Source organism: Myotis myotis, unplaced genomic scaffold, assembly GCF_014108235.1.
Source record: "Myotis myotis isolate mMyoMyo1 unplaced genomic scaffold, mMyoMyo1.p scaffold_m19_p_3, whole genome shotgun sequence".
NCBI lineage: Eukaryota > Metazoa > Chordata > Mammalia > Chiroptera > Vespertilionidae > Myotis > Myotis myotis.
The window spans coordinates 6,010,042-6,018,913 of NW_023416335.1; positions in this window are offsets into that span (position 1 = coordinate 6,010,042).

Genomic DNA, 8,872 nt, shown 5'->3' on the forward strand with positions numbered 1-8,872 from the left:
CATGTTTAGTAGTTTCTCTAAGGTTTGGGTCAACATGATTGTACATGAACGTCTTTATCACACAAGCCAGCATGTGAAGAAAGAAACGTTTAAGATGGGAGTCCCATCAGACTCCTGGTCGTGTACATTGTGACCCAGAAGAGGTTGGAAGTGAAAGCTCAGCAACAACAAGCAAAGGCACTCGGCCAGGAAATGGGTTAATATTAGGTGCCCAGAGCCTGGGGGCCCAAGGCCTTGTTTGTCCGTAGGGGATGCCCTCAGCTGGGGAGGATTATCGGCACCGAACATGGAAGAGTGCTTCTTGCCACTTGTTTTCCAAGGGTTGGCAATGCTCTAAGGTCATTGCCCGTGGGGGTTTCACGTAGATAGTGCAGAAGAACGAGAACTTTCCTTAGAACGTGGGACCACCTTTGCCCCGGGACACGCATGAGCTCCCGGGAATGTGCTGCGCAGGTCCGTCAGCACTGCGGCCCCTGGCCTCCCCGGAGAGGCACTGAGAGGGGAGGGACGGGTCCTAGGAGAGAAAAGATGGGTTCCAGGGCCTGGGATTCTAGCACTGGACAACTGTGTGATTCTGGGAAGGTAACCTTCCCACACTTCGGTTTTCACCTCTGAAACGTGATGGAAGGAAGGTTCAAGGTGCTTTCCAGCTATAGAATCGATGAGGTTCAGAAGCTGTGATCCAAGTCAGCCATGTTGGCCAACATCAACCTTCACTGGTCCTGTTACTCCATCTGTTTGCCCACCCGTGTTGGTCCTTCTTGGCTCATGTCAACACGCTCGTTTCCTAGAAATCAGCAGTCTTAGCTCCTCAAAGTCCTTGCCCCAATCCCAGACCAGGGCGAGTGTCCCATAGGCCCTCTTTCTGGTCAGGCGTAGGAACTAGAATCTTGATACATTTTCAAGGACTAAAACCCTACAGAATATGTTCTAGACCAGGGATGGGCAAACTTTTTGACTCGAGGGCCACAATGGGTTCTTAAACTGGACCGGAGGGCCGGAACAAAAGCATGGATGGAGTGTTTGTGTGAACTAATATAAATTCAAAGTAAACATCATTACATAAAAGGGTACGGTCTTTTTTTTTTTTAGTTTTATTCATTTCAAATGGGCCGGATCCGGCCCGCAGGCCGTAGTTTGCCCACGGCTGTTCTAGACCTATGAACATATTCTTCTAAAATTAAGATGAAACAAAGACATTTTCAGAAAAATGAAAGCTGAGAGAATTAGTCACCAACACACTTGTACTATAAGAAATCGGAAAGAATGTCCTTCAGGTTTAAGGGAAATAATACAAGGTAAAAAAATTAAGACCTACAGGAAGACAAAAAAGTTATCAGAAATGGTAAATATGTGGATAAATATAAATGACTATATATTTTTCTTTTTTTAATGTCCTTTAAAAATAACAGTTTAGACCTAGCCAGTTTGGCTCAGTGGATAGAGCATTGGCCTGCAGACTGAAGGGTCCCAGGTTCAATTCTGGTCAAGGGCACATGGGCTCGATCCCCAGTAGAGGATGTGCAGGAAGCAGATGATCAATGATTCTCATCATTGATGTTTTTATCTCTCCCTCTCCCTCTCCCTTCCTCTCTGAAATCAGTAAAAAATATATATTAAAAAATTGCTTTTAAACAAAAAAAATAACAGTTTAAAGTAAAAATAATAACACTATGATGGGACTTACGACATAACTTATGAAGAATTAGAAGATAAAAAACAGTAGCTTAAAATTCAGGGGGTAGGATGTTTAAATGGAATTAAACTGTTGTGACATTTTTTTCATTTACAAAGTGGGGAAAGTCAGATATAAAGAATAAAATGTCAAGTGATCAGATATTAATTTTAAGTAGATTATAATAAGGATGCATATGTTAATGCCAAGAGAAACCTCTAAAAATAATACAAAGAGGCATAGCTAAAAAGCAGATGGAGAATGAAACTATATCAATATAGTAAAGGCCATATATGAAAAACCCACAGCTAACATCATACTATTAATGAAAAAAACCATTGAAACCTGTAAAGAATTTTTGTGAGTTTATTTGAGCCAAACTGTCAACATATGCCAGGACGCAGAACCTCAATGAATTGAGACAGGGGTGGGCAAACTTTTTGACTCAAGGGCCACAATGGGTTCTTAAACTGGACCGGAGGGCCGGTACAAAAGCATGGATGGAGTGTTTGTGTGAACTAATATAAATTCAAAGTAAACATCATTACATAAAAGGGTACGGTCTTTTTTTTTTTTTTTTAGTTTTATTCATTTCAAACGGGCCGTAGTTTGCCCAGGGCTGAATTGAGATAATGCTCCGGAGAATGGCAGGTTACATCTGTATTTATACATTACAATCAAAGGAGGGATGTAGGTGGGTTACATGAAATCCATTGGTGATAGCCCCCGGGGATTGGATAAAAAGTAAAATAATAGACACATACTTAGGTGGGTACAGGAACAATTAACATGATAATGAAGGAATTTGTGGTATCTGTCCTGGAGCCCAGCACATTAGGTTGTGCCCCAAGGGGTCCAGAAAAAGGAAGGGAAGTTACAAGTTACCCAGACATTTCAAAGGGTATGTTATTATAGATGTAAAAAGACAGATAGGCTCAATTAAGGTAAAGGTTGACCTTGTCAGTGATGATACCGGCCTAGGATGTAACCACCCACCATGACTGCTTTTAGTTAAAGTTTAATTTCAGACCATCCTTTGTGATTACTTTGTGAGTTTGCAAGACTGCCATGCAGGCCTTCTTTGAGCTTGTCAGGTTAGCATGTGGCCCCTTTCGTCCACAATACTCAATGGTGCCAGGTTAAAATCTTTCCCTCTAGTGTCAGGAACAAGTCAAGGATGCTCCTATTCAACATAGCGCTATAATTCTTACCCAGAGCAATAAGTCGCAGGGGGCGGGGGGTGGGCATCTAAATCCAAAAGGAAAAGTTTAATTTCCTTTGTTTGTAGAAATATGATTGTATATATAGAAAATCCTAAAGACTCGAAAAAGTTTTTAAAAAGCTATTAGAATTAATAACAAATAAATTCAGGAAAGTTGCAGGATAAAAAGTTAACATACAGCCGAAACCGGTTTGGCTCAGTGGACAGAGCGTCGGCCTGCAGATTGAAAGGTCCCAGGTTCGATTCCGGTCAAGGGCATGTACCTGGGTTGCGGGCACATCCCCAATAGGAGATGTGCAGGAGGCAGCTGATCGATGTTTCTCTCTCATCAGTGTTTCTAACTCTCTATCTCTCTCCCTTCCTCTCTGTAAAAAATCAATAAAATATAAAAAAAAAAGTTAACATACAAAAACCAATTGCATTTATATGCATTAGCAATCGAGTATCTGAAAAAGAAATAAATAAAGCAATCTCATTTATAATACCATCAAAAATAATAAACTACTTAGGAATAATTTAACTACAGAAGTGAAAGATCTGTAGAATGAAAATTACAAGACACTGATGGAAGAAACTGAAGAAGGCACAAATACATGGGAAGATATTCAACCCTCATGATGAGAAGAATTAATATTGTTAAAAGGTCCACACTAGCCAAAGCCGCCTATAGATTCAGTGCAATCCCTATTGAAATCCCAATGACATTTTTCACAGAAATAAAACGAATCCTAAAATGCACGTGGAAGTATTAAAGACTCTGAATAGCCAAAGCAACCCTGACAAAAAGAACAGAGCTGGGAGCATTACATTTCCTGATTTCAAACTTGTTTCAAAGCTACAGTCACCTAAACAGGATGGTATTGGCGTAAAACAAACACATACACCACTGGGTTGAATGAGGAGCCCAGAAATAAACCCACACAAACACAGTTAACTAATATTTAACAAGAGAGCCAAGTCTACTCAATGGGGGAAGGATCGCCTCTTTCATTAATGGTGTTGGAAAGCTGGATAGCCTCATGCAGAAGACTGAAATGGAACCCCTATCTTACAGCACTCGCAACAACTAACTTGAAACGGATTAAAAACTTAAACTTAGGACTCAAAACCATAAAACTCCAAGAAAAAACACAGGATAAAAGCTCCTTGACATTGGTCTCGGCAGTGATTTTTTTGGATATGACACCAAAAGCACAAACAGCAAGAATAAACAAGTGAGCTGAAGCAAAGCAAGAAGCTTCTGCACAGCACGAGGAACAGTCGGCAAAGTGAAAAGGCAACGTGGAGAACGGGAGAGAATATTTGTAAATCACCTGGCTGATTAGAGGTTAACATCCAAGCTACAGAAGGAACTCAGTGCAATAACAAAAGAATAATATAATTTAAAAGTGGGCAAAGGACTTGAATAGACATTTTTTTCCAAAGAAGACATACAAATAGCCAACAGCAGGTATATGAAAAGATGCTCAGTGTTACTAACCATCAGGGTGAAAAGGAAAATGGGGGGTTGGGGGGCGGAGGGCTTGTAACCTAGTTCAGTATCTGGTTAAAACTGTAGTCTTCTTCCCCCCTCTGACTGACTTGGGCGGAGCTGCAGAGCCTAACCCCAGGGCCCGGCCCCAGCTGACTTGGGCAGAGCTGCGGGGACCCTCAGGGGCCGCCACAGGAGGAGATACATAGGCCAGGGCCTTCCCAGGAGTTCAGTTCAGTCTTTGGATCTGGAATTCCTCTGGACTAGCCGATCTGCAAAATAAAGGTTAAACTTTCCTCCTTCAGAGTGCGGGCTGATCGTTCTTCCATACATCCTGCCACAACAGAGATACTATAATAGAAGCAAAGATGTTAAGTAAAAATGCATGCTATATAAAAATTGAAAAGAAAATACCAATAGAATCCTTATATGTTATTATTTTTTTAAAATATATATATATATATATATTTATTGACGTTTTACAGAGAGGAAGGGAGAGGGATAGAGAGTTAGAAACATCGATAAGAGAGAAACATCGATCAGCTGCCTCCTGCACACCCCCTTCTGGGGATCGAGCCTGCAACCCAGGTACATAACCCTCTCTACTGGAATTGAACCCGGGACCTTTCAGTTCATGGCCCAACGCTCTATCCACTGAGCCAAACCAGTCAGAGCTATTTTTTTTTTTTTTAAATAGCTCTGTTTACCACAAAGGCCTAGAAACAATGACATCTTAATACAAATGGGCTTGCTGTGGGAGAGACAAGGAAGAGGCTTGTCCCCACTCAAGTTCATTGTTTTTGATGGTCACAAGGTAAGTGCCTTTGGTAGCTGGGGAGATAAATGAGCTGAGCTCTGCACTAGCCAGTTTGGCTCAGTGGATAGAGCATCGGCCTGCGGACCAAAGGGTCCCAGGTTCGATTCCAGTCAAGGGCACATACCTTGGCTGCAGGCTCCTCCCTGGCCGGGCCCTGATTAGGGCCCGTGTAGGAGGCAACCAATCAATGTGTTTCTCTCACATCGATGTTCCCCTGTCTCTCCCTCTCTCTTCCACTCTCCCTAAAAATCAACGGAAAATATCCCGGGGTGAGGATTAACAAAACAAAACAAAAAACAAAAAATGAGCTGAGCTCGAAGGCCAATAACTAGAAGACCACAATCTGCAAGTAACATAATTACATGTCAGTCAAGATGCTTGACTGTCGTTACTTGGTCATGAAATTGACAGAGAAAAATAGATTAACATCTTGTTATGTTTCTAAGAGAACTAAATTGCCAAAGAAACCACAGACCTGGTCTGCAAAACCCTGTGATGATTCAAACCCATGAGTCATACCCCAGGCACCCCGCACAGCCTGGTGAAGGGCAGACATCACAACACCTGCTTCCAAGGTGGCCAGAGGGGAAACTGGACAAGAGGCAGAATCAGGGGCCAGGGAGGACGAGGGCCACGGAGCCCCTGCCAGAGGGCAGCTGGCGATGCCGGGTGGGTGCCCAGGGAACTGGCTGCACACACACCACGATGGGGAGACGACGCTGTGCCCAGACAGTGGCGGCAGGGGCTGCCCTCCTGCCTTTTCCTGAACGGGAGTTTGTGTAGCAGAATCTTGTTTCTACTCCACCATGGGGTCATTGGGGTCATAAAGGGAGGGGGGGTCCGTATGTAGCTTGTTGGACCCCAGACGCCCAGCTGGACCTGCTTGAAGGACTCCCCATTGCCCAGAGTTCCTGGACGGCGAAGCGGATGGGCCTCTGCCCGTTTCCCTCGGGGCAGGTGCCCTCATTCTCCATGAAGAAGGCTGTGCGTGCGTGAGTTAGTGCAGGAAGGTTGACTGCGGCTGGAGCGACTGAACGGTCCCCTGTTATCCTGTCTCCTCTTCCTCTGAGGGGTAGCTGGGCTTAGAGCCTCCTAACTAGACACCCTACTTCCCAGCCTCCCATGCAGGCAAGAGAGGCCGTGGGACTAGATTTGGGACGTGAGTGGGAGTTACACCTGCTTAAAGGCAAATGGGTTCACTCTGCACTCCCAGGCTGTGGGGAAACGGGGTGACAGGACAACCTCCGTGGGTCGGAGACAGGAGCTCAATAGCAAAGGGTCCCACCAGCCTGAGTTCCTGAATGACCTTGTGGAGCACGATGGGCCTGCCGCCCCAAACTACCTCCCAACTTTTGCAAGCTTACATGAGAAAAGTACCAATAAATTTCCATTTCAGTTAAGCCATTCTATGATGGCACCTTTTTGTTACGGCGAAGAGATGTGCCTAGTACGTAGGGACTGTTTCCATAGATCCATCTGTATTTTAAGAACATGTATGTTTTATTGGCCATGATCCCCACGTGTTTTCACAGTTAGTGATCTTGTTTCTTTTTCTAAGTCATGGCTGAAAAATAAGGGGGCTGGTTTTTCCAAGGTGCATGATACATCAGAGGGAGACCCCTTTATCTGCTCAAGATATAGAAGCAACACAGCAGCACATCCACCCCCTCACCCCTGTGGGTGTGAGGTGGTGCACCCCAGGTGTGAGTCAGAATCTCTGCATACGTGTGAGGGGGAGAAGGGGAGGGTTTGTGTTGTTACCTAGAGAAGCCCCAGTCTGAGACGTGTCACACTGAGCATCCCGCTAACGTCACTGGGCATCGCTCCTACGGGCCCTGTCCGCAGTCGCTCCTTCCTGATGGGCTATTTGGCACCTGGGGTGGGTTCTGCTCCATGGCGCCCCCAGTGGGCACAGGTGATCACCATATTGGATGCCCTCCCCCAAGGGAAGCAGCCTCTACTACAGAATTTGCATATTTTTTTAAAATATAAATTTTTTATTGATTTCAGAGAGGAAAGGAGATGAAGAGAGAAACATCAATGACGAGAGAAAAATCATTGATTGGCTGCCTCCTGCACACCCCACATTGGGGATCAAGCCCACAACCTGGGCATGTCCCCGGACCAGGAATCAAACCGTAACCTCCTGGTTCATGGGTTGACACTCAACCACTCAGCCAAAAATATGGCCGAGCTACATTTTTAAACTATGAGGTGTCAGCAGCAAATCTGTGTCGGGGAGCCCAGAGCCTTCTAACAGAGAAAACATAGCCTGATTTCTACTTCAGAGCAATGTTGTCAGGGGACACGTGGTCACAACAGGGCTTGCCTGGGTAGCTAGGGGCCACTGGTCACACCCCACGCGACAGCACTTGCAGACTTGAGCCTATGTGATTCTGTGTTCTTCCATAGCATCCGTTCTGACAGTTTAGTGGCCTTTCCTTCCACAAAGAATTTTGATTTAATGTTAAGCTGCCAATGGCTAGGTTAGGAGGCCCTTGCTTCGAATGGCCTGGGCGACTGTGGAAGAGGGAGCCTGGGGAGGTGGGGGAAGAGGTTCACTGAGCTCAGCACTGAGGGTGCGTGTGGGACTTGCCCCTTCATGGTCCACCTGTGAGGTCAGCCCTGGATCCCATTCATAAACAGTAACAGCGTTTTCATCTGTCTGTACCCACAGCCAGGAGAAAGGGCCTCAGTTCTTCAAAGAGCTGTCTCCCTCTAGTGGCCAAAGATTATTATTTTATTATTATTTTTTTTTAAGATTCAAGCCTGCAAGAAAGCATGAGTCACAGAGAAAACCTTCTTATTTTGTGGGGAATAGGTGCATAGTCCTTGAACTTGACAATATAATTATAGCACATAATTTTATAAGTTTCCTCACCATAAATCCTGGAGTGATACTATCAGTTTCAAGGGATGTTGTGAGATCTAATCTGAGCATCATTGCATGAGAGCAGCAAAGCTGTGTTGGGACAGCAAAGCTGGGAGGTAGGCCAGACTCACTCCCTGCTAAGGAACTGGCTATGCACAGCAGCAAAGATGTAAATAGGCAAACAATTGTCATGGATTGTCACTTCCAAACTGTTGAAACCAAGACCATTCAAATCTTCAAAGGTCAAGACGATGGATGGCAAAGGTATGCTGTGTGGATTGGACTGTCCCTGGGATGCCCTGTGGGGGCAGAATCATGGCTCTCCCACAGGGAAGTGAACGAAGCAGGTGGAAGTACAGTTGGAAGGGAGAATATCCTGGATGATCAGGGAGCATCCAGTGAAATCACAGGGCCCTTACAGGTGAGAGAGGAGGTCCGAGGGGTGTGCTCTGAGGACGAGAAGGCCTGGACCTGGCGGCTAGGTGTGAGGAGGGAGGGAGGGAGCAGGAGCCAGGGGTTGTGTGCAGCCTCTGGAAGCTGGAAGGGTCCAGGAAACAGATCTCCAGAGAGTCTCCCAAATGAAAGCAGCCCAGCCACACCTGGGTTTCCGCTGCTTGAGGCCTATTTCGCACTTCTGAGACCCAGGAGCACTTCTGAGACCCAGGACCGTAAGACAACACACTTGTATTGTTTTCAGCCCCTGATGTGGTTGTATTGTTTTCAGCCCCTGATGTGGTAGTAACCCATTACAGCGGGAATAGGAAACCGATTAGTGCCCTTATTGCTATCCTGGGGGAAATGCGAGATACTATCCG